This window comes from Amia ocellicauda, unplaced genomic scaffold, assembly GCF_036373705.1.
Source record: "Amia ocellicauda isolate fAmiCal2 unplaced genomic scaffold, fAmiCal2.hap1 HAP1_SCAFFOLD_30, whole genome shotgun sequence".
NCBI classification, from domain to species: Eukaryota; Metazoa; Chordata; class Actinopteri; order Amiiformes; family Amiidae; genus Amia; species Amia ocellicauda.
In genome coordinates, this window is record NW_027102865.1 from 446,285 (window position 1) to 471,031 (window position 24,747).

Sequence of the window (24,747 nt, forward strand, 5' to 3'; positions counted from 1 at the left end):
GGGTTGCTTTCTTTAAAAGTGTACAGATCAGTGGCGGAGTTAATGCTTGTTGGGGGGAGACAAACAAAGGGGAACACTATTTTTTATTTATTTATTTATTTTCTTTTGTATGAATTATTGCGTGTTGCAAACAGGCAATGAAGTCTGATAAAAGTCAAAAAGTCTCTCTCTCTCTCACACACACACACACAGCCAGCAAGACACACAGAGCCAGCCAGCTCAGCGATGACATCACAAACATCTCTCTCAGGTGACTCCTATGACATCACAGAGCACGTACATTCCGTTGCTTGCCGTCTGTCAACCACTCAGTCACTGCCAGCCAGACTGGCTGGCTGACTGGATGGTGGGGCTGCTTGCTGCTGCTGCGTACCTTAGCAAGCTTATTTGCTTGACCGGCCTTCCTCCTCCGCCCACATGCCCACCTATGTCCGATCTGCTGTTCACCTGGATCACAGCTCCGCCCCAACAAGGCAGAGCCTCCCAAGAATGGTACAAACTCACCCACGATCCCCTCCACGGAAAGCTATAGCAAAAGGCAAAAGCATTATACGTAATGAAGAGGAACCCGAGTCCAAGACGCATCCGACCAGCCATACATATTTGTGTGTATTAAAGATCACATTTTATTACATTTAGATTTTCTGTACTTTATTACATCTTTTTGTGATTTTTAAATGTATTGTTTCTTTTCCTTATATATGTATGTATGTATGTATGTATGTGTGTGTGTGTCTGTGTGAAAGTGTATGTGTTTGTGTGTCTCTGTGTGAAAGTGAGTGTGTGTGTGTCTGTCTCTGTGTTTGTGTGTCTGTCTCTGTGTGAAAGTGAGTGTGTGTGCGTGTGTCTGTCTGTGAAAGTGTGTGTGTGTGTGTGGGTGTGACAGTGTGTATGAGTGTCTGTCTGTCATGTAACTCGCACATCTGTGAGGGCACTATTTTTGCAGAAAGAGATGTACACATTTTGGAGCAACATATGCTGCCATCCAGACATCGTCTTTTCCAGGGACATCCCTGCATTTTTCAGCAGGATAACGCCAAACCACATTCTGCCCAGATTACAAGCGCATGGTTGCGTAGGCAGAGAGTGCGGGTGCTAGCATGGCCTGCCTGCAGTCCTGACCTGTCTCCGAATTGAGAATGTGTGGCGCACTATGAAGTGCAAATTAAGACAACGAAGGCCCTGTGCAGTTGCGCAGCTGAGGAAATGCATAATGGATGAATGGGGGGAAATCCCACTTGCTAAACTTAACCAAGTGGTGTCTTCAGTGCCCAAGTGCTTAATAAGTGTTATTAAAAGAAAAGGTGATGTTACATAGTGGTAAACAGTCGACTGTCCCAACTTTCTTGGTTTCTTTTCACTGCTAATGAGATGCTGTAGAGTGAGTTAGTTATATTGCTTTCAGGAGCTCTAATCGTATTGATGAGTTCATGCAGCATTTGTAATTGAATTTCAAAAAGAAATCCTTGCTGTCTGGCCTGTGTGTATGAGATGTACTCTGTCAATCTTTGGCTAACAACTGAAACATTGGTAGAACAAAAATGGCAACAAAAAAGAAAAGTACATTTTAAAAGAGCACATTAAATAGGATGAATATACAGTTTTTTACAATCACTTTGTCACTAATTTCAGAACCTTGATGTCATTTTTCAAAACTCTAGACACAAAACTCAAAACGGTCATCACTTGTAACACAGGCTGTCCAATGTTCAAAACATTGCATTGTGCATTCATATCTTTAAAGAAACCTTGCACTTGCAGACTTGTTGGTTCAAATAATTCATTTATCATGAAATACCATAGTAACATTTATTTAGATCACCCACACAGAAGATACCGATAGTTTCACTGTGTAGTTGTTCGTATAATCATTAAATATTGTAGTACAAAATATGTGATACATGTTTCATTATGGTACTACACATAAATACATCACTGTAAAAGGACTAGTAGAGAGAATACTACAGACACAGTGGAATCATTGAACAAAATCTGAAATGTATTGATGCAATACAATCAAATCACACCATAGGTTTCTTTGAAGCCATGCAACAATAATTAGCTACAAAAAATAACAAAACTACAGTAAAATGTCAACTGCAGTGTTCCTCACCTGGCTTAGTGTAAAACAAAGGATTGATTACTGTACTTCTGAATTTCCATCAGCCCTGTGTTCAGGTTCAGGTTCTCACAACCATTTTTCACAAGAGGCATCTTGAAACTGAACATACCTGAACATACTCAGTCATCAGCTGCTTCACTCTGTCTGCATTTCTTTCAAAAGGCACACTATACTCTGTGCTACACATTGGTATGCAGTATACAGTCATTTGACAATTGAGAGTAGCCTAATGTTTAGTGCATGCTGAAGACTTGCCGCTTCTCAGTACGGACATTTCTGATGATTGAGGCCACAGTTGATCCTGAGTTGATTCTGAGGTTTGATTGAATCATTGTAGCTGCCTCAGTCATGGTCATGCCATGATTTACAACATGCTCTACAACTATTTCTCGGATTTCACTGGACACTATTTGCTGTTGCTGCCGCTGTCTGGTCCGTGGCCTTGTCCTCTACCACGTTCCCCCAACACCTCTCAAATGAGGCCCATGGCTGCCTCTCTGGTGAGGCCTAAGCCCTCCTCTATGACGAGGCCCACGACCACCTCTCAGAAGGGGTGCATGTCCCCTTCCATTCCTTTGACCACCACGTCTTCCTCCTCCCACTGCTTGACCTCTATTGTGACCTGGATGACTTGCCGGCTCCATGTTATCACTGTGTTGCTGGGGTGGATAGCACTCATTTCACTCGATACTCGTACCACAATGTGAAATCAATCATCAATAACCAGTTGGCAGTATTGGAAAAGCAATTACAAGGGCCTGCATACATACAGTAATGTCAAATCTGATGTGGAAGAACAATCATCTTCAACCAGGTTGGAGCGTTAGTTGCAATGCCTTTAATACACGCAGCGTGGAGAGGAACAGTGACTCAAGTAGATCCCAAAGTCGCTCTGCCTTCATTTTAACAGTCAGAGCTTTTATACACAAAAATCAAAGAGCTGGTTATAATCAGAAAGTCATTACTATGTTATCTTAAAAGTTAGCTAAGCAGAATTTATATCATTATAGGACAGAGTTCATAGATCAACACATGGATTAGGGAGCAGGCACTTCAATCATACTGTTTGACATTGTCTCCAAGATTCTCATCGTAAATAACAAACAGAAATCAAACTACCTTCTGGCCTGACCTTCTAGCTTGACCTTATCTTTCTTAAGTATACAAGAGAGAAAAACAGGTATTAGAGAAAAAAATTCTAACTTTCCTTCCACACTGCAAACATGGTGTGGAAAAGTGCTACATGATGATGAATGATGATGAAATATTACATCCATAGATAATGTAGTCCAACTGGTTCATGCTCCTCGTTTATTGATGTCAATGGATCTCATTATCCTGAAACTTTCATGATCGAAACATGGAATATTGTTTGTCAGTTTCCATAAAATTATGCATTAAGAGTAATGCAACAGTCACTTATCATTTTGAGCAGCTGTATCAATTGATAGTTAGATCTTTGTAATGAAATGAATAGACAGTGATCTCAGATGTAATGTGTGAATTGCATTTTGAAATGGTAATACTTTGATGTTAAGTTGTGTCATTTTAGTTCAATGAACAAATGATCTGAGGTTGATGTGTATTGTATCCAAGCAATTGTAAAAAAGTGTTAGAGTTTTGAAAAATGTGCATTTTGATCATCGGGTGTCTAGAGTTTTGAAAAATGACATCAAGGTTCTGAAATGAGTGCCAAAGTGATTGTAAAAAAGTGTAATATCAGGGGACAGTGGCTATTAGTGATCTGGCCTTCCGTGGCCTCTGTATTAATGTAACAGGTCACATTGTATGTGTACACTGATACTTGATAGTATAATATAGTACAAGTAAAAAACATACATAGGTATCATAGAAGTATTTTGCAGAAATGATTATGGATAGTTATCAAAATGGAGAGGAAATGCTAAATCCAGTCTCCCCAGGCTGAGCTTCTATTGCTGCACCTGCTAAGTGGCTGCTGGCCCCACTATATGGATAGAGCCACACCAAGTACAAGAGTCTCCCCATTGCTATTTATATCTCCCTATCCAGTCTTCTATACGTGTCAGGTATACAAGTGTGTGTGTGTGTGTGTGTGTGTGTCTGTCTGTCTGTCTGTCTGTGAAAGTGTGTGTGTGTGTGTGTGTGTGAAAGTGTGTGTGAGTGTCTGTCTGTCTGTCTGTCATGTAACTTGCACATCTGTGAGGGCACCACTAATGCAGAAAGAGATGTACACATATTGTTTATTTTCCATATATATGTATGTATGTATGTATGCATGTCCAATTGCTTTGACAATACAAATGAATTGAATTGAGAGGGAGAGAGAGAGAGTAAGAGAGAGAGAGAGAGACAGACAGACAGACAGACAGAGAGACACACACACACACACACACACACACACAGAGAGCCAGCCAGCCAGCTCAGCGATGACATGACGAGCCTCTCTCAGCTTACTGCTATGACATCACAGAGCACGTACATTCCGTTTAACAAATCGTTAAACAAAAAAGGTTATAAACACATTGACTACAATACCGGTTAGTAAGACGAAGGTGAGTCTCTCCTTAGTATTATTAGTCAGACATTAAATAACTACGCAGGTTAGTATTTATGTCAGGTAACTTCTCGTTATATATATATCAGTCTCATTTACGTTTAGGTGCCGAGAAAGATCCTATTTGTTACCACAATTTCCCTTAACTGATTATTATTCAATGATTAAGGATAGGCAGGGCCACCAATAATCTAATGTCTATTAACTTGTGTCAATTTCAGACTAAACAGTTAAACAGGAATGAGAAGATATTTCTCGGCGTTGACAGATTTTATTTCTAAAATTATCAACAAAACAGTTTAATGCAACTCACATTTATATTTAAGAAAACTAAATGATATTACACATTCTAGAGTTATGAATCACAGATTAACATTTCTAATTGATTTCTTAAATGTCATGAATCACAAACTCCAAACTGTTAAACTTATCTGAACTTCGTCGCAGAGAGGCCTCTCTGGCTTCGGGCTCAGATAACAGCACACGGCACGAGGTCCGTGTGGTTTGGAACAAAGGCAGTCCGGTTCGGCTTTGTCCAAGAACTTCCACTCAGTCGATGCACCTGGAAGTTGGGGTTTCGCGAATGTAGAGTCTTTTCCAAACAGACTTTCCATTGGTTTGAAGGCTCCAAGGTTGTGCACAAAATCTTCTTTGTAAGCAGGGTTCCACCGTAGTTACTTGAAGACAAAGTCTTTGAGGAAAGCAGGGCCCTGTTTGTTCCAAGGGTCAAGTTTCTTAAGACTCAAATAGCTATTTAAGTGACTGACACTTTCGTATTCAGTCGACTTAGTCAATTGTCCAGCTGTAAAACTCCACTGATCAGGTGGGTCTGTGAAGTTATTTATTTAATAAAGTCCTTTAAAATAATTATTCGCTCAATCTCCTTCTCCCAGTTTAACTCTTCTGTTGCCGGCAAAGACTTGGTTGGTTTCTGATTCCGGTTCTGGCAACAGAGCTACAGGTTGAGCTGTGGCAGCGAGTTTCTGGTTCAGGTGAGAGAGAGAGAGAGAGAAAGACTGTCCGCTGTTCCTTATAGTCTGTCAGATCAGTAGGTGATTGGTCCCTGAGTTCTTGAGATTGGATTTCGGTTTCAGCCCCCAGTGTCCTATTGGAGGGAGGCTTTATTTATGACTGATGTCAATCCATGCCATCTTTTGGAAATGCCGGTTGGCCTGGGTTCGTAGCTCTATGTCGGGATTTCGGCTCTCATCCACTTCAAAGAGTTTTTATCACCTACAGGCCCCTTTCTCCAGACATCTCATAGCAGAATTCCAAACTATTTGGCCTCTTCTCGGTGCCATCCTCCCCAAAACTGTCACTTTGATGCAAACCAGTTCCAAGCTGATGAGCTAAGGAAATCTGATAACTTTGGGGGGGGAGAGGTCTTCTTTAGATCAGTGCTTCAGCTCAGAGCCCAAATGCTCTTATCCAAATACACCCAACATAACGCTACATATGTATGTATGTATGTATATATGTGTAGAAGGAAAATTAGAAATTATTTTCTTACACCTGTTTTTCTCTCTTGTATACTTAAGAAAGATACGGTCAAGCTAGAAGGTCAGCCCAGAAGATAGTTTGATTTCTGTTTGTTATTTACGATGAGAACCTTGGAGACATTGTCAAACGGTATGACCTACGTGCCTGTTCCCTAAAACCATGTGTTGACCTATGAACTCTGTTCTATAATGATATATGTTCTGCTTAGTTAGCCTTTAAGATAACATAGTAATGACTTTCTAGCATGTATGGATGTATGTATGTATGTATATATATATATATATGTATGTATGTATGTCCAATTGCTTTGACAATACAAATTAATTGAATTGAGAGGAAGAGAGAGAGAGAGAGAGAGAGAAAGAGAGAGAGAGAGACAGACAGACAGACAGACAGCTCAGCGATGACATCACGAGCCTCTCTCAGCTGACTGTTATGACATCACAGAGCACGTACATTCCGTTGCTTGTCGTCTGTCAACCACTCAGTCACTGCTAGCCAGACTGTCCCTAAGACAAAGTGTACAATACTTCAATTATATCTCCTCCAGACAGATAAAGAGTATTAAGAGCTACGATGAAGTTACCCAGGAGACGTAAAAAGCTTGCATCACCTGGTATTTCCTGGAGGTCACCCATCCAAGTACTAACCAGGCCCTGGCCCGTTTAGTTTCCAAGGTCTGACGAGATCGGGCACGTTCAGGACGGTGTGGCCGCAAGCCGAGATGCCTGGCTGCATGATGTCTCTTAAAGGCTGGCGGGTATTGACGGAATTTCCAGCAAAAAATAAAAAATAAAAAAATAAAAAAATGGAGGGAAAAATAACAGTGCAGGAAAGGGTGTTGAAAGTAGCCGGGAACGTGTACAATTCTTCAATTATATCTCCTCCAGACAGAATGAGAGTATTAAGAGCTACGATGAAGTTACCCAGGAGACGTAAGAAGCTTGCAGCACCTGGTATTTCTAGGAGATCTCCCATCCAAGTACTGACCAGGCCATGCCCCGTTTAGCTTCCGAGATCTGACGAGACGGGGTGCGTCCAGGACGGTGTAGCCGCAAGCCGAGAGGCCTGGCTGCATGATGTCTCTTAAAGGCTGACGGGTGTTGACGGAACTTCCAGCAAATAAAAAAAGAAAAATGGAGGGAAAAATATCAGTTCAGCAAAGGGTGTTGAAAGTAGCCGGGTACGTGTACATTTCTTCAATTATATCTCCTCCAGACAGAAAGAGAATATTAAGATCTACGATGATGTTACCCAGGAGACGTATAAAGCTTGCAGCACCTGGTATTTCCAGGAGGTCACCCATCCAAGTACTGACCAGGCCCTGCCCTGTTTAGCTTCCGAGATCTGATGAGATCGGTCGCGTTCAGGACGGCGTGGCCGCAAGCCGAGAGGCCTGGCAGCATGATGTCTCTTAAAGGCGGGCGGGTTTTGACGGACCTTCCAGCAAAAAAAAAAAGAAAAAAGAAAAATGGAGGGAAAAATATCAGTGCAGCAAAGGATGTTGAAAGTAGCCGGGTACGTGTACAATTCTTCAATTATATCTCCTCCAGACTGAAAGAGAGTATTAAGAGCTACGATGAAGTTACACAGGATAAGTAAAAAGCTTGCATCACCTGGTATTTCCAGGAGGTCATCCATCCAAGTACTAACCAGGCCCTGGCCCGTTTAGTTTCCAAGGTCTGACGAGATCGGGCGCGTTCAGGACGGTGTGGCCGCAAGCCAAGAGGCCTGGCTGCATGATGTCTCTAAATGGCTGGAGGGTATTGACAGAACTTCCAGCAAAAAAAAATGAAAAAAGAAAAATGGAGGGAAAAATATCAGTGCAGCAAAGGGTGTTAAAAGTAGCCGGGTACGTGTACAATACTTCAATTATATCTCCTCCAGACAGAAAGAGAGTATAAAGAGCTACGATGAAGTTACCCAGGAGACGTAAAAGCTTGCAGCACCAGGTATTTCTAGGAGGTCTCACATTCAAGTACTGACCAGGTCCTGCCCCGTTTAGCTTCCGAGATCTGATGAGTTCGGGCGCGTTCAGGACAATGTGTCCGCATGCCAAGAGGCCTGGCTGCATGATGTCTCTTAAAGGCTGGAGGGTATTGACGGAACTTCCAGCAAAATAAAAAAGAAAAAAGAAAAATGGAGGGAAAAATACCACTGCAGCAAAGGGTGTTGAAAGTAACCGGGTACGTGTACAATTCTTCAATTATATCTCCTCCAGACTGAAAGAGAGTATTAAGAGCTACGATAAAGTTACCCAGGAGACGTAAAAGCTTGCACCACCAGGTATTTCCAGGAGGTCTCACATTCAAGTACTGACCAGGTCCTGCCCCGTTTAGCTTCCGAGATCTGACGAGATCGGGCGCGTTCAGGATGGTGTGGCCGCAAGCCGAGATGCCTGGCTGCATGATGTCTCTTAAAGGCTGGCGGGTATTGACGGAATTTCCAGCAAAAAAAAAAAAAAAAAAAAAAAAAAGAAAAACGGAGGCAAGAATATCAGTGCAGCAAAGGGTGTTGAAAGTTGCCGGGTACGTGTACAATACTTCAATTATATCTCCTCCAGACAGAAAGAGAGTATTAGGAGCTACGATAAAGTTACCCAGGAGAAGTAAAAAGCTTGCAGCACCTGGTATTTCCAGGAGGTCACCCATCCAAGTACAGACCAGGCACTGCCCCGTTTAGCTTCCGAGATCTGACGAGATCGGTTGCATTCAGGACGGTGTGGCCACAAGCCGAGACGCCTGGCTGCATGATGTCTCTTAAAGGTTGGCGGGTATTGACGGAACTTCCAGCAGAAAAAAAAAAAAGAAAAAGAAAAATGGAGGCAAAAATATCAGTGCAGCAAAGGGTGTTAAAAGTAGCTGGGTAAATGTACAATACTTCAATTATATCTCCTCCAGACTGAAAGAGAGTATTAAGAGCTACGATAAAGTTACCCAGCAGACGTAAAAAGCTGGCAGCACCTGGTATTTCCAGGAGATCTCCTATCCAAGTACTGACCAGGTCCTGCCCCGTTTCGTTTCCGAGATCTGACGAGATCGGGCGCGTTCAGGATGGTGTGGCCGCAAGCCAAGAGGCCTGGCTGCATGATGTCTCTTAAAGGCTGGTGGGTATTGACGGATCTTCCAGCAAAATGAAGAAGAAAAAAGAGAACTGGAGGGAAAAATATCAGTGCAGCAAAGGGTGTTAAAAGTAGCCGGGTACGTGTACAATACTTCAATTATATCTCCTCCAGACAGAAAGAGAGTATTAAGAGCTACGATGAAATTACCCAAGTGATGTAAAAAGCTTGCAGCACCTGGTATTTCCAGGAGGTCTCCCATCTAAGTTCTGACCAGGCCCTGCCCCGTTTAGCTTCCAAGATCTGACGAGATCGTGCGCATTCAGGACGGTGTGGCCACAAGCCGAGACGCCTGGCTGCATGATGTCTCTTAAAGGCTGGCGGGTATTGAAGGAATTTCCAGAAAAAAAAAAAAAAAAAAAAAAATAGAAAAATGGAGGGAAAAATATCAGTGCAGGAAAGGGTGTTGAAAGTAGCCGGGTACGTGTACAATTCTTCAATTATATCTCCTCCAGACAGAAAGAGAGTATAAAGAGCTATGATGAAGTTACCCATTGACGAAAAAAGCTTGCAGCACCTGTTATTTCCAGGAGGTCACCCATCCAAGTACTGACCAGGCCCTGCCCCGTTCAGCTTCCGAGATCTGACGAGATCGGGCGCGTTCAAGACGGTGTGGCCGCAAGCCGAGAGGCCTGGCTGCATGAAGTCTCTTAAAGGCTGGAGGGTATTGACGGAACTTACAGCAAAAAATAAAAGAAAAAAGAAAAATGGAGGGAAATATATCAGTGCAGCAAAGGGTGTTGAAAGTAGCCGGGTACGTGTACAATTCTTCAATTATATCTCCTCCGGACTGTAAGAGAGTATTAAGAGCTACGATGAAGTTACACAGGATACGTAAAAAGCTTGCATCACCTGGTATTTCCAGGAGGTCACCCATCCAAGTACTAACCAGGCCCTGGCCCGTTTAGTTTCCAAGGTCTGACGAGATCGGGCACGTTCAGGACAGTGTGGCCGCAAGCCAAGAGGCCTGCCTCCATGATGTCTCTAAATGGCTGGAGGGTATTGACGGAACTTCCAGCAAAAAAAAATGAAAAAAGAAAAATGGAGGGAAAAATATCAGTGCAGCAAAGGGTGTTGAAAGTAGCCGGGTACGTTTACAATACTTCAATTATATCTCCTTCAGACAGAAAGAGAGTATTAAGAGCTACGATGAAGTTACACAGGATACGTAAAATGCTTGCATTACATGGTATTTCCAGGAGGTCACCCATCCAAGTACTGATCAGGACCTGCCCCGTTTAGCTTCCGAGACCTGACGAGATCGGGCGCATTCAGGATGGTGTGGCACACAAGCCAAGACGCCTGGCTGCATGATGTCTCTAAAAGGCTGGCGGGTATTGACGGAACATCCAAGAAAAAAAAAAAAAAAAAAAATAGAAAAATGGAGGGAAAAATATCACTGCAGGAAAGGGTGTTGAATGTAGCCGGGTACGTGTACAATACTTCAATTATATCTCCTCCAGACAGAAAGCGAGTATTAAGAGCTACGATGAAGTTACCCAGGAGACGTAAAAAGTTTGCAGCACCTCGTATTTCCAGAAGGTCACCCATAAAAGTACTGACCAGGCCCTGCCCCGTTTAAATTCCGAGATCTGACGAGATCGGGCGCGTTCAGGATGGTGTGGCCGCAAGCCGAGAGGCCTGGCTGCATGATGTCTCTTAATGGCTGGCGGGTATTGACGGAACTTCCAGCAAAAAAAAAAAAAAAAAAAAGAAAAAGAAAAATGGAGGGAAAAATATCAGTGCAGTAATGGGTTTTGAAAGTAGCCGGATACGTGTACAATTCTTCAATTATATCTCCTCCAGACAGAAAGAGAGTATTAAGAGCTACGATGAAGTTACCCAGGAGACGTAAAAAGCTTGCAGCACCTGGCATTTCCAGGAGGTCACCCAACCAAGTACTGACCAGGCCCTGCCCCGTTTTGCTTCCGAGATATGATGAGATCAGGCGCGTTCAGGACGGTGTGGCCGCAAGCCAAGAGACCTGGCTGCATGATGTCTCTTAAAGGCTGGCAAGTATTGACGGAACTTCCAGCAAAAAAAAAAAAAAAAAAATAGAAAAAGGGAGGGAAAAATATCAGTGCAGCAAAGGGTGTTGAAAGTAGCCTAGTAAGTGGACAATTCTTCAATTATATCTCCTGGAGACAGAAAGAGAGTATTAAGAGCTACGATGAAGTTACCCAGGAGACGTAAAAGGCTTGCAGCACCTGGTATTTCTAGGAGGTCTCCCATCCATGTACTGACCAGGCCCTGCCCCGTTTAGCTTCCGAGATCTGACGAGATCGGGCGCATTCAGGACGGTGTGGCCACAAGCCGAAAGGCCTGGCTGCATGATGTCTCTTAAAGGTTGGCGGGTATTGACGGAACTTCCAGCAAAAAAAAAAAAAAAAAAGAAAAATGGATGGAAAAATATCAGTGCAGCAAAGGGTGTTGACAGTAGCTGGGTACGTGTACAATACTTCAATTATATCTCCTTCAGACAGATAGAGAGTATTAAGAGCTACGATAAAGTTACCCAGGAGACGTAAAAGCTTGCAGCACGAGGTATTTCCAGGAGGTCTCACATTCATGTACTGACCAGGTCCTGCCCCGTTTAGCTTGCGAGATCTGACGAGATCGGGCGCGTTCAGGATGGTGTGGCCGCAAGCCGAGATGCCTGGCTGCATGATGTCTCTTAAAGGCTGGCGGGTATTGACGGAACTGCCAGCAAAAAAAAAAAGAAAAATAGAGGGAAATATACCAGTGCAGCAAAGGGTGTTGAAAGTAGCCGGGTACGTGTACAATTCTTCAATTATATCTCCTGGAGACAGAAAGAGAGTATTAAGAGCTACGATGAAGTTACCCAGGAGACGTAAAAAGCTTGCAGCACCTGGTATTTCCAGGAGATCACACATCCAAGTACTGACCAGGCCCTGCCCCGTTTAGCTTCCGAAATCTGATATGATCGGGCGCGTTCAGGACAGTGTGACTACAAGCCAAGAGGCCTGGCTGCATGATGTCTCTTAAAGGCTGGCGGATATTGACGGAACTTCCAGCAAAAAAATAAAATAAAAAGAAAAATAGAGGGAAAAATATCAGTGCAGCAAAGGGTGTTGAAAGTAGCCTAGTACGTGTACAATTCTTCAATTATATCTCCTGGAGACAGAAAGAGAGTATTAAGAGCTACGATGAAGTTACCCAGGAGACGTAAAAGGCTTGCAGCACCAGGTATTTCTAGGAGGTCTCCCATCCAAGTACTGACCAGGCCCTGCCCCGTTTAGCTTCCGAAATCTGATATGATCGGGAGCGTTCAGGACGGTGTGACTACAAGCCAAGAGGCCTGGCTGCATGATGTCTCTTAAAGGCTGGCGGATATTGACGGAACTTCCAGCAAAAAAATAAAATAAAAAGAAAAATGGAGGGAAAAATATCAGTGCAGCAAAGGGTGTTGAAAGTAGCCTAGTAAGTGGACAATTCTTCAATTATATCTCCTGGAGACAGAAAGAGAGTATTAAGAGCTACGATGAAGTTACCCAGGAGACGTAAAAGGCTTGCAGCACCTGGTATTTCTAGGAGGTCTCCCATCCATGTACTGACCAGGGCCTGCCCCGTTTAGCTTCCGAGATCTGACGAGATCGGGCGCATTCAGGATGGTGTGGCCGCAAGCCGAGAGGCCTGGCTGCATGATGTCTCTTAAAGGTTGGCGGGTATTGACGGAACTTCCAGCAAAAAAAAAAAAAAAAAAGAAAAATGGATGGAAAAATATCAGTGCAGCAAAGGGTGTTGACAGTAGCTGGGTACGTGTACAATACTTCAATTATATCTCCTCCAGACAGATAGAGAGTATTAAGAGCTACGATAAAGTTACCCAGGAGACGTAAAAGCTTGCAGCACGAGGTATTTCCAGGAGGTCTCACATTCATGTACTGACCAGGTCCTGCCCCGTTTAGCTTGCGAGATCTGACAAGATCGGGCGCGTTCAGGATGGTGTGGCCGCAAGCCGAGATGCCTGGCTGCATGATGTCTCTTAAAGGCTGGCGGGTATTGACGGAACTGCCAGCAAAAAAAAAAAGAAAAATAGAGGGAAATATACCAGTGCAGCAAAGGGTGTTGACAGTAGCCGGGTACGTGTACAATTCTTCAATTATATCTCCTGGAGACAGAAAGAGAGTATTAAGAGCTACGATGAAGTTACCCAGGAGACGTAAAAAGCTTGCAGCACCTGGTATTTCCAGGAGGTCACACATCCAAGTACTGACCAGGCCCTGCCCCGTTTAGCTTCCGAAATCTGATATGATCGGGCGCGTTCAGGACAGTGTGACTACAAGCCAAGAGGCCTGGCTGCATGATGTCTCTTAAAGGCTGGCGGATATTGACGGAACTTCCAGCAAAAAAATAAAATAAAAAGAAAAATAGAGGGAAAAATATCAGTGCAGCAAAGGGTGTTGAAAGTAGCCTAGTACGTGTACAATTCTTCAATTATATCTCCTCCAGACAGATAGAGAGTATTAAGAGCTACGATAAAGTTACCCAGGAGACGTAAATGCTTGCAGCACCAGGTATTTCCAGGAGGTCTCACATTCAAGTACCGACCAGGTCCTGCCCCGTTTAGCTTCCAAGATCTGACGAGATCGGGCGAGTTCAGGATGGTGTGGCCGCAAGCCGAGATGCCTGGCTGCATGATGTCTCTTAAAGGCTGGCGGGTATTGACGGAATTTCCAGCAAAAAAAAAAAAAAAAAAATAGAAAAATGGAGGGAAAAATATCAGTGCAGGAAAGGGTGTTGAAAGTAGCCGGGTACGTGTACAATTCTTCAATTATATCTCCTGGAGACAGAAAGAGAGTATTAAGAGCTACGATGAAGTTACCAGGAGACGTAAAAAGCTTGCAGCACCTGGTATTTCTAGGAGGTCTCCCATCCAAGTACTGACCAGGCCATGCCCCGTTTAGCTTCCGAGATCTGACGAGATCTGGCGCGTTCAGGATGGTGTGGCCGCAAGCCGAGATGCCTGGCTACATGATGTCTCTTAAAGGCTGGCGGGTATTGACGGAACTGCCAGCGAAAAAAAAAAAGAAAAATAGAGGGAAAAATACCAGTGCAGCAAAGGGTGTTGAAAGTAGCCGGGTACATGTACAATTCTTCAATTATATCTTCTCCAGACAGAGAGAGAGTATTAAGAGCTACGATGAAGTTCCCCAGGAGACGTAAAAAGCTGGCAGCACCTGGTATTTCCAGGAGGTCTCACATTTAAGTACTGACCAGGTCCTGCCCCGTTTAGCTTCCAAGATCTGACAAGATCGGGCAAGATCGGGCGCGTTCAGGATGGTGTGGCCACAAGTCAAAAGGCCTGGCTGCATGATGTCTCTTAAAGGCTGGCGGGTATTGACGGAACTGCCAGCAAAAAAAAAAAAGAAAAATAGAGGGAAAAATACCAGTGCAGCAAAGGGTTTTGAAAGTAGCCGGGTACGTGTACAATTCTTCAATTATATCTCCTGGAGACAGAAAGAGAGTATTAAGAGCTACGATGAAGTTACCCAGGAGACGTAAAAAGCTTGCAGCACCTGGTATTTCTAGGAGGTCTCCCATCCAAGTACTGACCAGGCCCTGCCCCGTTTAGCTTCCGAGATCTGACGAGATCGGGCGCATTCAGGACGGTGTGGCCACAAGCCAAGAGGCCTGGCTGCATGATGTCTCTTAAAGGTTGGCGGGTATTGACGGAACTTCCAGCAATAAAAAAAAAAAAAAAAGAAAAATGGATGGAAAAATATCAGTGCAGCAAAGGGTGTTGACAGTAGCTGGGTACGTGTACAATTCTTCAATTATATCTCCTCCAGACAGAAAGAGAGAATTAAGAGCTACGATAAAGTTACCCAGGAGACGTAAGAGCTTGCAGCACCAGGTATTTCCAGGAGGTCTCACATTCATGTACTGACCAGGTCCTGCCCCGTTTAGCTTCCAAGATCTGACGAGATCGGGCGAGTTCAGGATGGTGTGGCCGCAAGCCGAGATGCCTGGCTGCATGATGTCTCTTAAAGGCTGGCGGGTATTCACGGAATTTCCAGCAAAAAAAAAAAAAAAAAAATAGAAAAATGGAGGGAAAAATATCAGTGCAGGAAAGGCTGTTGAAAGTAGCCGGGTACGTGTACAATTCTTCAATTATATCTCCTGGAGACAGAAAGAGAGTATTAAGAGCTACGATGAAGTTACCCAGGAGACGTAAAAAGCTTGCAGCACCTGGTATTTCTAGGAGGTCTCCCATCCAAGTACTGACCAGGCCCTGCCCCGTTTAGCTTCCGAGATCTGACGAGATCTGGCGCGTTAAGGATGGTGTGGCCGCAAGCCGAGATGCCTGGCTGCATGATGTCTCTTAAAGGCTGGCGGGTATTGACGGAACTGCCAGCAAAACAAAAAAAGAAAAATAGAGGGAAAAATACCAGTGCAGCAAAGGGTGTTGAAAGTAGACGGGTACGTGTACAATTCTTCAATTATATATTCTCCAGACAGAAAGAGAGTATTAAGAGCTACGATAAAGTTACCCAGGAGACGTAAAAGCTTGCAGCACTAGGTATTTCCAGGAGGTCTCACTTTCATGTACTGACCAGGTCCTGCCCCGTTTAGCTTCCGAGATCTGACGAGATCGGCCGCGTTCAGGATGGTGTGGCCGCAAGCCAAGATGCCTGGCTGCATGATGTCTCTTAAAGGCTGGCGGGTATTGACGGAACTGCCAGCAAAAAAAAAAAAGAAAAATAGAGGGAAATATACCAGTGCAGCAAAGGGTGTTGAAAGTAGCCGGGTACGTGTACAATTCTTCAATTATATCTCCTGGAGACAGAAAGAGAGTATTAAGAGCTACGATGAAGTTACCCTGGAGACGTAAAAAGCTTGCAGCACCTGGTATTTCTAGGAGGTCTCCCATCCAAGTACTGACCAGGCCCTGCCCCGTTTAGCTTCCAAGATCTGACGAGATCGGGCGCGTTCAGGATGGTGTGGCCGCAAGCCAAGATGCCTGGCTGCATGATGTCTCTTAAAGGCTGGCGGGTATTGACGGAACTGCCAGCAAAAAAAAAAAGAAAAATAGAGGGAAATATACCAGTGCAGCAAAGGGTGTTGAAAGTAGCCGGGTACGTGTACAATTCTTCAATTATATCTCCTGGAGACAGAAAGAGAGTATTAAGAGCTACGATGAAGTTACCCAGGAGACGTAAAAAGCTTGCTGCACCTGGTATTTCTAGGAGGTCTCCCATCCAAGTACTGACCAGGCCCTGCCCAGTTTAGCTTCCGAGATCTGACGAGATCGGGCGCATTCAGGACGGTGTGGCCACAAGCCGAAAGGCCTGGCTGCATGATGTCTCTTAAAGGTTGGCGGGTGTTGACGGAACTTCCAGCAAAAAAAAAAAAAAAAAAGAAAAATGGATGGAAAAATATCAGTGCAGCAAATGGTGTTGACAGTAGCTGGGTACGTGTACAATACTTCAATTATATCTCCTCCAGACAGATAGAGAGTATTAAGAGCTACGATAAAGTTACCCAGAAGACGTAAAAGCTTACAGCACCAGGTATTTCCAGTAGGTCTCACATTCATGTACTGACCAGGTCCTGCCCCGTTTAGCTTCCGAGATCTGACGAGATCGGGCGCGTTCAGGATGGTGTGGCCGCAAGCCGAGATGCATGGCTGCATGATGTCTATTAAAGGCTGGCGGGTATTGACGGAATTTCCAGCAAAAAAAAAAAAAAAAAAATAGAAAAATGGAGGGAAAAATATCAGTGCAGGAAAGGGTGTTGAAAGTAGCCGGGTACGTGTACAATTCTTCAATTATATCTCCTGGAGACAGAAAGAGAGTATTAAGAGCTACGATGAAGTTACCCAGGAGACGTAAAAAGCTTGCAGCACCTGGTATTTCTAGGAGGTCTCCCATCCAAGTACTGACCAGGCCCTGCCCCGTTTAGCTTCCGAGATCTGACGAGATCGGGCGCATTCAGGACGGTGTGGCCACAAGCCGAAAGGCCTGGCTGCATGATGTCTCTTAAAGGTTAGCGGGTATTGACGGAACTTCCAGAAAAAAAAAAAAGAAAAAAAAGAAAAAAGAAAAATGGATGGAAAAATATCAGTGCAGCAAAGGGTGTTGACAGTAGCTGGATACGTGTACAATACTTCAATTATATCTCCTCCAGACAGAGAGAGAGTATTAAGAGCTACGATGAAGTTACCCAGGAGACGTAAAAAGCTTGCAGCACCTGGTATTTCTAGGAGGTCTCCCATCCAAGTACTGACCAGGTCCTGCCCCGTTTAGCTTCCGAGATCTGACGAGATCGGGCGCATTTAGGACGGTGTGGCCGCAAGCCGAGAGGCCTGGCTGCATGATGTCTCTTAAAGGTTGGCGGGTATTGACGGAACTTCCAGCAAAAAAAAAAAAAAAAAAAGAAAAATGGATGGAAAAATATCAGTGCAGCAAATGGTGTTGACAGTAGCTGGGTACGTGTACAATACTTCAATTATATCTGCTCCAGACAGATAGAGAGTATTAAGAGCTACGATAAAGTTACCCAGGAGACGTAAAAGCTTGCAGCACCTGGTATTTCCAGGAGGTCTCACATTCAAGTACTGACCAGGTCCTGCCCCGTTTAGCTTCCGAGATCTGACGATATCATGCGCGTTCAGGACGGTGTGGCCGAAAGCCGAGAGGCCCGGCTGCATGATGTCTCTTTAAGGCTGGCGGGTATTGACGAAACTTCCAGCAAAAAAAAAAAGAAAAAAGAAAAATGGAGGGAAAAATATCAGTGCAGCAAAGGGTTTTGAAAGTAGCCGGGTACGTGTACAATTCTTCAATAATATCTCCTACAGACTGAAAGAGAGTATTAAGAGCTATGATGAAGTTACCCAGGAGACGTAAAAAGCTTGCAGCACCTGGTATTTCCAGGAGGTCACCCATCCAAGTACTGACCAGGCCCTGCCCCGTTAGCTTCCGAGATCTGACGAGATCGGGCGCGTTCAGGACGGTGTGGCCGCAAGCCAAGAGGCCTTGCTGCATGATGTCTCTTAAAGGCTGGCGGATATTGACGGAACTTCCAGAAAAATTAATAAAGAAAAAGAAAAATGGAGGGAAAAATATCAGTGCAGCAATGGGTGTTGAAAGTAGCCGGGTACGTGTACAATACTTCAATTATATCTCCTCCAGACAGAAAGAGAGTATTAAGAGCTACGATGAAGTTACCCAAGTGACGAAAAAAGCTTGCAGCACCTGGTATTTCCAGGAGGTCACCCATCCAAGTACTGACCAGGCCATGCCGCGTTCAGCTTCCGAGATCTGACGAGATCGGGCGCGTTCAGGACGGTGTGGCCGCAAGCCAAGAGGCCTGGCTGCATGAAGTCTCTTAAAGGCTGGAGGGTATTGACGGAACTTCCAGCAAAAAATAAAAGAAAAAAGAAAAATGGAGGGAAATATATCAGTGCAGCAAAGGGTGTTGAAAGTAGCCGGGTACGTGTACAATTCCTCAATTATAACACCTCCAGACAGATAGAGAGTATTAAGAGCTACGATGAAGTTACCCAGGAGACGTAAAAAGCTTGCAGCACCTGGTATTTCTAGGAGGTCTCCCATCCAAGTACTGACCAGGCCCTGCCCCGTTTAGCTTCCGAGATCTGACGAGATCGGGCGCGTTCAGAACGGTGTGGCCACAAGCCGAGAGTCCTGGCTGCATGATGTCTCTTAAAGACTGGCGGGTATTGACGGAACTTCCAGCAAAAAAAAAAGAAAAAAATAAATAGAAAAATGGAGGGAAAAATATCAGTGCAGCAAAGGGTGTTGAAAGTAGCCGGTTACGTGAACAATTCTTCAATTATATCTCCTCCAGACAGAAAGAGAGTGTTAAGAGCTACGATAAAGTTACCCAGGAGACGTAAAAAGCTTGCAGCACCAGGTATTTCCAGGAGGTCCCACATTCAAGTAATGACCAGGCCCTGCCCCGTTTAGCTTCCGAGATCTGACGAGATGGGGCGCGTTCAGGACGGTGTGGTTGCAAGCCAAGAGGCCTGGCTGCATGATGTCTCTTAAACGCTGGAGGGAATTGCTGGAACTTCCAGCAAGAAAAAAAAAAAAAAAAAATAGAAAAATGGAGGGAAAAATATCAGTGCAGCAAAGGGTGTTGAAAGTAACTGGGTACGTGTACAATACTTCAATTATATCTCCTCCAGACAGAAAGAGAGTATTAAGAGCTACGATAAAATTACCCAGGAGACGTAAAAGCTTGCAGCACCAGGTATTTCCAGGAGGTCTCACATTCAAGTACTGACCAGGTCCTGCCCCGTTTAGCTTCTGAGATCTGACGAGATCGGGCGCGTTCAGGACGGTGAGGCCGCAAGCCGCAAGGCCTGGCTGCATGATGTCTCTTAAAGGTTGGCGGGTATTGACGGAACTTCCAGCAAAAAAAAAAAAAAAAAAGAAAAGTGGATTGAAAAATATCAGTGCAGCAAAGGGTGTTGACAGTAGCTGAGTACGTGTACAATACTTCAATTATATCTCCTCCAGACAGAAAGAGAGTATTAAGTGCTACGATGAAGTTACCCAGGAGACGTAAAAAGCTTGCAGCACCTGGTATTTCTAGGAGGTCTCCCATCCAAGTACTGACCAGGCCCTGCCCCATTTAGCTTCCGAAATCTGACGAGATCGGGCGCATTCTGGACGGTGTGGCCACAAGCCGAGAGGCCTGGCTGCATGATGTCTCTTAAAGGTTGGCGGGTATTGACGGAACTTCCAGCAAAAAAAAAAAAAAAAAAGAAAAATGGATGGAAAAATATCAGTGCAGCAAATGGTGTTGACAGTAGCTGGGTACGTGTACAATACTTCAATTATATCTCCTCCAGACAGATAGAGAGTATTAAGAGCTACGATAAAGTTACCCAGGAGACGTAAAAGCTTGCAGCACCTGGTATTTCCAGGAGGTCTCACATTCAAGTACTGACCAGGTCCTGCCCCGTTTAGCTTCCGAGATCTGACGATATCATGCGCGTTCAGGACGGTGTGGCCGAAAGCCGAGAGGCCCGGCTGCATGATGTCTCTTTAAGGCTGGCGGGTATTGACGAAACTTCCAGCCAAAAAAAAAAGAAAAAAGAAAAATGGAGGGAAAAATATCAGTGCAGCAAAGGGTTTTGAAAGTAGCCGGGTACGTGTACAATTCTTCAATAATATCTCCTACAGACTGAAAGAGAGTATTAAGAGCTATGATGAAGTTACCCAGGAGACGTAAAAAGCTTGCAGCACCTGGTATTTCCAGGAGGTCTCTCATTCATGTACTGACCAGGTCCTGCCCCGTTAGCTTCCGAGATCTGACGAGATCGGGCGCGTTCAGGACGGTGTGGCCGCAAGCCAAGAGGCCTTGCTGCATGATGTCTCTTAAAGGCTGGCGGATATTGACGGAACTTCCAGAAAAATTAATAAAGAAAAAGAAAAATGGAGGGAAAAATATCAGTGCAGCAATGGGTGTTGAAAGTAGCCGGGTACGTGTACAATACTTCAATTATATCTCCTCCAGACAGAAAGAGAGTATTAAGAGCTACGATGAAGTTACCCAAGTGACGAAAAAAGCTTGCAGCACCTGGTATTTCCAGGAGGTCACCCATCCAAGTACTGACCAGGCCCTGCCCTGTTCAGCTTCCGAGATCTGACGAGATCGGGCGCGTTCAGGACGGTGTGGCCGCAAGCCAAGAGGCCTGGCTGCATGAAGTCTCTTAAAGGCTGGAGGGTATTGACGGAACTTCCAGCAAAAAATAAAAGAAAAAAGAAAAATGGAGGGAAATATATCAGTGCAGCAAAGGGTGTTGAAAGTATCCGGGTACGTGTACAATTCCTCAATTATAACACCTCCAGACAGATAGAGAGTATTAAGAGCTACGATGAAGTTACCCAGGAGACGTAAAAAGCTTGCAGCACCAGGTATTTCCAGGAGGTCTCCCATCCAAGTACTGACCAGGCCCTGCCCCGTTTAGTTTCCAAGATCTGACGAGATCGGGCGCATTCAGAACGGTGTGGCCACAAGCCGAGAGTCCTGGCTGCATGATGTCTCTTAAAGACTGGCGGGTATTGACGGAACTTCCAGCAAAAAAAAAAGAAAAAAATAAATAGAAAAATGGAGGGAAAAATATCAGTGCAGCAAAGGGTGTTGAAAGTAGCCGGTTACGTGAACAATTCTTCAATTATATCTCCTCCAGACAGAAAGAGAGTGTTAAGAGCTACGATAAAGTTACCCAGGAGACGTAAAAAGCTTGCAGCACCAGGTATTTCCAGGAGGTCCCACATTCAAGTAATGACCAGGCCCTGCCCCGTTTAGCTTCCGAGATCTGACGAGATGGGGCGCGTTCAGGACGGTGTGGTTGCAAGCCAAGAGGCCTGGCTGCATGATGTCTCTTAAACGCTGGAGGGAATTAATGGAACTTCCAGCAAGAAAAAAAAAAAAAAAAAATAGAAAAATGGAGGGAAAAATATCAGTGCAGCAAAGGGTGTTGAAAGTAACTGGGTACGTGTACAATACTTCAATTATATCTCCTCCAGACAGAAAGAGAGTATTAAGAGCTACGATAAAATTACCCAGGAGACGTAAAAGCTTGCAGCACCAGGTATTTCCAGGAGGTCTCACATTCAAGTACTGACCAGGTCCTGCCCCGTTTAGCTTCTGAGATCTGACGAGATCGGGCGCGTTCAGGACGGTGAGGCCGCAAGCCGCAAGGCCTGGCTGCATGATGTCTCTTAAAGGTTGGCGGGTATTGACGGAACTTCCAGCAAAAAAAAAAAAAAAAAAGAAAAGTGGATTGAAAAATATCAGTGCAGCAAAGGGTGTTGACAGTAGCTGAGTACGTGTACAATACTTCAATTATATCTCCTCCAGACAGAAAGAGAGTATTAAGTGCTACGATGAAGTTACCCAGGAGACGTAAAAAGCTTGCAGCACCTGGTATTTCTAGGAGGTCTCCCATCCAAGTACTGACCAGGCCCTGCCCCATTTAGCTTCCGAAATCTGACGAGATCGGGCGCGTTCAGGATGGTGTGGCCGCAAGCCGAGATGCCTGGCTGCATGATATCTCTTAAAGGCTGGCGGGTATTGACGGAACTGCCAGCAAAAAAAAAAAGAAAAATAGAGGGAAATATACCAGTGCAGCAAAGGGTGTTGAAAGTAGCCTAGTACGTGTACAATTCTTCAATTATATCTCCTCCAGACAGAAAGAGAGTATTAAGAGCTACGATGAAGTTACCCAGGAGACGTAAAAGGCTTGCAGCACCTGGTATTTCTCGGAGGTCTCCCATCCAAGTACTGACCAGGCCCTGCCCCGTTTAGCTTCCGAGATCTGACGAGATCGGGCACATTCAGGACGGTGTGGCCGCAAGCCGAGAAGCCTGGCTGCATGATGTCTCTTAAAGGCTGACGGGTATTGACGGAACTTCCAGCAAAAAAAAAATGGATAAAGAAAAATGGAGGGAAAAATATCAGTGCAGCAATGGGTGTTGAAAGTAGCCGGGTACGTGTACAATACTTCAATTATATCTCCTCCAGACAGAAAGAGAGTATTAAGAGCTACGATGAACTCACCTAAAGGATTATTAGGAACACCATACTAATACTGTGTTTGACCCCCTTTCGCCTTCAGAACTGCTTTAATTCTACGTGGCATTGCTTCAACAAGGTGCTGAAAGCATTCTTTAGAAATGTTGGCCCATATTGATAGGATAGCATCTTGCAGTTGATGGAGATTTGTGGGATGCACATCCAGGGCACGAAGCTCCCGTTCCACCACATCCCAAAGATGCTCTATTGGGTTGAGATCTGGTGACTGTGGGGGCCAGTTTAGTACAGTGAACTCATTGTCATGTTCATGAAACCAATTTGAAATGATTCGACCTTTGTGACATGGTGCATTATCCTGCTGGAATTGGTACTAAGGGGCCTAAAGTGTGCCAAGAAGACATCCCCCACACCATTACACCACCACCACCAGCCTGCACAGTGGTAACAAGACATGATGGATCCATGTTCTCATTCTGTTTACGCCAAATTCTGACTCTACCATCTGAATGTCTCACCTCTTTTTCCTATTTGTAGTGGAGATGAGTGGTACCCGGTGGGGTCTTCTGCTGTTGTAGCCCATCCGCCTCAAGGTTGTACGTGTTGTGGTTTCACAAATGCTTTGCTGCATACCTCGTTTGTAACGAGTGGTTATTTCAGTCAAAGTTGCTCTTCTATCAGCTTGAATCAGTCGGCCCATTCTCCTCTGACCTCTAGCATCAACAAGGCATTTTCGCCCACAGGACTGCCGCATACTGGATGTTTTTCCCTTTTCACACCATTCTTTGTAAACCCTAGAAATGGTTGTGCGTGAAAATCCCAGTAACTGAGCAGATTGTGAAATACTCAGACCGGCCCGTCTGGCACCAACAACCATGCCACGCTCAAAATTGCTTAAATCACCTTTCATTCCCATTCAGACATTCAGTTTGGAGTTCAGGAGATTGTCTTGACCAGGACCACACCCCTAAATGCATTGAAGCAACTGCCATGTGATTGGTTGATTAGATAATTGCATTAATGAGAAATTGAACAGGTGTTCCTAATAATCCTTTAGGTGAGTGTATATGTATGTATGTGTATGTATGTCCAATTGCTTTGACAATACAAATGAAATGAATTGAGAGAGAGAGAGAGAGAGAGAGAGGAATATGAGCTCCTAAAAAACATTTGTTTTTATACATAAGCGGATTTAATTTGTGATTTACAAATGAATATATAGCACTATAAACATACACAGAAGACATGGAATAGAAATTCAGAAGAAAAAGTATTCAAAAAATAATAATTTTAAGAGAAACACAAAAAGAAGAAAGCAGAGAGACAGTTCAGGAAGAAAAGTCAGAAAAGAAAAGCTGAAGACAAGAATTGGAGGTAAGAGACAAATAATTAAACAAAAAAATATGTATTAATAAAATAAATAAGCATTCTCAGTAGTTGACTCAGCCAATGAAAATGCAGAGCTCCGATTTGAATAGAGTGACAGTAGGAGAGAGCCCAACTGCCACTGAGACTGATAGAAATCTATCGAACAGCAGTCTGACTGCAGAGCTGCCTTTTGAAATCCGATACCCTGAAGACATTCGCTCTGCACAGGCTAAGAAGGACTACAAACAAGCTGTGATGAGAGCATCTCCTGAGACCCTCATCCTAGACTACACCGGTAAAGGAGAAAACAGGGTCAAGAACAATCTACTGTTCTACAGCGCCTTTCACAAAACCCTGTGCCAGACATACCCCAATAACAACAAGAGGGGCATTAGCAGAGGCAGGCAGATCTCAGTGCTGGTAGAGAAAGACACAGACAGTGTGATGCTCACTTTTAATGTATACCACAACGGGACCATCATGGTGCAGGGCAGCGAGAGCAGCCTGGACCAATTAGCTCTCGGCTTCCACACCTCAAAGCAGCAGACTGAGGTAGAGAAACAAGAGCCA

The 24,747-nt window shown here is 44.4% G+C and overlaps 13 non-coding genes and 35 pseudogenes across 13 annotated transcripts; all 48 read right to left on the reverse strand.

The window, feature by feature from the left end:
• Positions 1-461: 461 nt before the first annotated feature.
• LOC136729274 (U5 spliceosomal RNA) lies at positions 462-576 on the reverse strand. Its single transcript, XR_010808886.1, has one exon. It is a non-coding gene; the product is annotated as a U5 spliceosomal RNA (small nuclear RNA).
• Positions 577-6,759: 6,183 nt separating this feature from the next.
• On the reverse strand, positions 6,760-6,878 carry LOC136729581 (uncharacterized; annotated as a pseudogene).
• A 221-nt stretch (positions 6,879-7,099) lies between these two features.
• On the reverse strand, positions 7,100-7,218 carry LOC136729005 (uncharacterized; annotated as a pseudogene).
• A 209-nt stretch (positions 7,219-7,427) lies between these two features.
• On the reverse strand, positions 7,428-7,546 carry LOC136728893 (5S ribosomal RNA). Its single transcript, XR_010808826.1, has one exon. It is a non-coding gene; the product is annotated as a 5S ribosomal RNA (ribosomal RNA).
• Positions 7,547-7,762: 216 nt separating this feature from the next.
• Positions 7,763-7,881, reverse strand: LOC136729755 (uncharacterized; annotated as a pseudogene).
• Positions 7,882-8,095: 214 nt separating this feature from the next.
• On the reverse strand, positions 8,096-8,214 carry LOC136729162 (uncharacterized; annotated as a pseudogene).
• A 215-nt stretch (positions 8,215-8,429) lies between these two features.
• On the reverse strand, positions 8,430-8,548 carry LOC136729704 (uncharacterized; annotated as a pseudogene).
• Positions 8,549-8,772: 224 nt separating this feature from the next.
• LOC136729523 (uncharacterized) lies at positions 8,773-8,891 on the reverse strand (annotated as a pseudogene).
• Positions 8,892-9,109: 218 nt separating this feature from the next.
• On the reverse strand, positions 9,110-9,228 carry LOC136728928 (uncharacterized; annotated as a pseudogene).
• Positions 9,229-9,444: 216 nt separating this feature from the next.
• Positions 9,445-9,563, reverse strand: LOC136728838 (uncharacterized; annotated as a pseudogene).
• Positions 9,564-9,784: 221 nt separating this feature from the next.
• Positions 9,785-9,903, reverse strand: LOC136729423 (5S ribosomal RNA). The gene has a single exon (XR_010809021.1). It is a non-coding gene; the product is annotated as a 5S ribosomal RNA (ribosomal RNA).
• A 216-nt stretch (positions 9,904-10,119) lies between these two features.
• Positions 10,120-10,238, reverse strand: LOC136729613 (uncharacterized; annotated as a pseudogene).
• A 215-nt stretch (positions 10,239-10,453) lies between these two features.
• Positions 10,454-10,573, reverse strand: LOC136729097 (uncharacterized; annotated as a pseudogene).
• A 220-nt stretch (positions 10,574-10,793) lies between these two features.
• LOC136728792 (uncharacterized) lies at positions 10,794-10,912 on the reverse strand (annotated as a pseudogene).
• Positions 10,913-11,136: 224 nt separating this feature from the next.
• On the reverse strand, positions 11,137-11,255 carry LOC136729641 (uncharacterized; annotated as a pseudogene).
• Positions 11,256-11,474: 219 nt separating this feature from the next.
• LOC136729376 (5S ribosomal RNA) lies at positions 11,475-11,593 on the reverse strand. The gene has a single exon (XR_010808979.1). It is a non-coding gene; the product is annotated as a 5S ribosomal RNA (ribosomal RNA).
• Positions 11,594-11,808: 215 nt separating this feature from the next.
• LOC136729116 (uncharacterized) lies at positions 11,809-11,927 on the reverse strand (annotated as a pseudogene).
• A 209-nt stretch (positions 11,928-12,136) lies between these two features.
• On the reverse strand, positions 12,137-12,255 carry LOC136728847 (uncharacterized; annotated as a pseudogene).
• A 216-nt stretch (positions 12,256-12,471) lies between these two features.
• On the reverse strand, positions 12,472-12,590 carry LOC136729605 (uncharacterized; annotated as a pseudogene).
• Positions 12,591-12,806: 216 nt separating this feature from the next.
• On the reverse strand, positions 12,807-12,925 carry LOC136729493 (uncharacterized; annotated as a pseudogene).
• Positions 12,926-13,140: 215 nt separating this feature from the next.
• Positions 13,141-13,259, reverse strand: LOC136729185 (uncharacterized; annotated as a pseudogene).
• A 209-nt stretch (positions 13,260-13,468) lies between these two features.
• Positions 13,469-13,587, reverse strand: LOC136728898 (uncharacterized; annotated as a pseudogene).
• Positions 13,588-13,802: 215 nt separating this feature from the next.
• Positions 13,803-13,921, reverse strand: LOC136728949 (uncharacterized; annotated as a pseudogene).
• Positions 13,922-14,139: 218 nt separating this feature from the next.
• Positions 14,140-14,258, reverse strand: LOC136729567 (uncharacterized; annotated as a pseudogene).
• A 549-nt stretch (positions 14,259-14,807) lies between these two features.
• Positions 14,808-14,926, reverse strand: LOC136729015 (5S ribosomal RNA). The gene has a single exon (XR_010808837.1). It is a non-coding gene; the product is annotated as a 5S ribosomal RNA (ribosomal RNA).
• A 216-nt stretch (positions 14,927-15,142) lies between these two features.
• Positions 15,143-15,261, reverse strand: LOC136728960 (uncharacterized; annotated as a pseudogene).
• A 219-nt stretch (positions 15,262-15,480) lies between these two features.
• LOC136729434 (uncharacterized) lies at positions 15,481-15,599 on the reverse strand (annotated as a pseudogene).
• A 209-nt stretch (positions 15,600-15,808) lies between these two features.
• Positions 15,809-15,927, reverse strand: LOC136729137 (uncharacterized; annotated as a pseudogene).
• Positions 15,928-16,137: 210 nt separating this feature from the next.
• Positions 16,138-16,256, reverse strand: LOC136729323 (5S ribosomal RNA). Its single transcript, XR_010808931.1, has one exon. It is a non-coding gene; the product is annotated as a 5S ribosomal RNA (ribosomal RNA).
• A 209-nt stretch (positions 16,257-16,465) lies between these two features.
• LOC136729473 (uncharacterized) lies at positions 16,466-16,584 on the reverse strand (annotated as a pseudogene).
• Positions 16,585-16,799: 215 nt separating this feature from the next.
• Positions 16,800-16,918, reverse strand: LOC136728943 (uncharacterized; annotated as a pseudogene).
• A 219-nt stretch (positions 16,919-17,137) lies between these two features.
• On the reverse strand, positions 17,138-17,256 carry LOC136729027 (5S ribosomal RNA). Its single transcript, XR_010808838.1, has one exon. It is a non-coding gene; the product is annotated as a 5S ribosomal RNA (ribosomal RNA).
• Positions 17,257-17,481: 225 nt separating this feature from the next.
• On the reverse strand, positions 17,482-17,600 carry LOC136729406 (5S ribosomal RNA). Its single transcript, XR_010809005.1, has one exon. It is a non-coding gene; the product is annotated as a 5S ribosomal RNA (ribosomal RNA).
• Positions 17,601-17,816: 216 nt separating this feature from the next.
• On the reverse strand, positions 17,817-17,935 carry LOC136729209 (uncharacterized; annotated as a pseudogene).
• Positions 17,936-18,151: 216 nt separating this feature from the next.
• LOC136729318 (5S ribosomal RNA) lies at positions 18,152-18,269 on the reverse strand. Its single transcript, XR_010808926.1, has one exon. It is a non-coding gene; the product is annotated as a 5S ribosomal RNA (ribosomal RNA).
• Positions 18,270-18,485: 216 nt separating this feature from the next.
• Positions 18,486-18,604, reverse strand: LOC136729638 (uncharacterized; annotated as a pseudogene).
• Positions 18,605-18,820: 216 nt separating this feature from the next.
• LOC136729331 (5S ribosomal RNA) lies at positions 18,821-18,939 on the reverse strand. The gene has a single exon (XR_010808938.1). It is a non-coding gene; the product is annotated as a 5S ribosomal RNA (ribosomal RNA).
• Positions 18,940-19,161: 222 nt separating this feature from the next.
• Positions 19,162-19,280, reverse strand: LOC136729107 (uncharacterized; annotated as a pseudogene).
• A 220-nt stretch (positions 19,281-19,500) lies between these two features.
• On the reverse strand, positions 19,501-19,619 carry LOC136728860 (uncharacterized; annotated as a pseudogene).
• Positions 19,620-19,835: 216 nt separating this feature from the next.
• Positions 19,836-19,954, reverse strand: LOC136729592 (uncharacterized; annotated as a pseudogene).
• Positions 19,955-20,169: 215 nt separating this feature from the next.
• On the reverse strand, positions 20,170-20,288 carry LOC136729210 (uncharacterized; annotated as a pseudogene).
• A 216-nt stretch (positions 20,289-20,504) lies between these two features.
• Positions 20,505-20,622, reverse strand: LOC136728947 (uncharacterized; annotated as a pseudogene).
• A 216-nt stretch (positions 20,623-20,838) lies between these two features.
• Positions 20,839-20,957, reverse strand: LOC136729758 (5S ribosomal RNA). The gene has a single exon (XR_010809058.1). It is a non-coding gene; the product is annotated as a 5S ribosomal RNA (ribosomal RNA).
• A 216-nt stretch (positions 20,958-21,173) lies between these two features.
• On the reverse strand, positions 21,174-21,292 carry LOC136729532 (uncharacterized; annotated as a pseudogene).
• Positions 21,293-21,514: 222 nt separating this feature from the next.
• LOC136729108 (uncharacterized) lies at positions 21,515-21,633 on the reverse strand (annotated as a pseudogene).
• Positions 21,634-21,853: 220 nt separating this feature from the next.
• Positions 21,854-21,972, reverse strand: LOC136728861 (uncharacterized; annotated as a pseudogene).
• A 216-nt stretch (positions 21,973-22,188) lies between these two features.
• On the reverse strand, positions 22,189-22,307 carry LOC136729422 (5S ribosomal RNA). Its single transcript, XR_010809020.1, has one exon. It is a non-coding gene; the product is annotated as a 5S ribosomal RNA (ribosomal RNA).
• Positions 22,308-22,516: 209 nt separating this feature from the next.
• Positions 22,517-22,635, reverse strand: LOC136729349 (5S ribosomal RNA). Its single transcript, XR_010808954.1, has one exon. It is a non-coding gene; the product is annotated as a 5S ribosomal RNA (ribosomal RNA).
• Between the last annotated feature and the right edge of the window lie 2,112 nt (positions 22,636-24,747).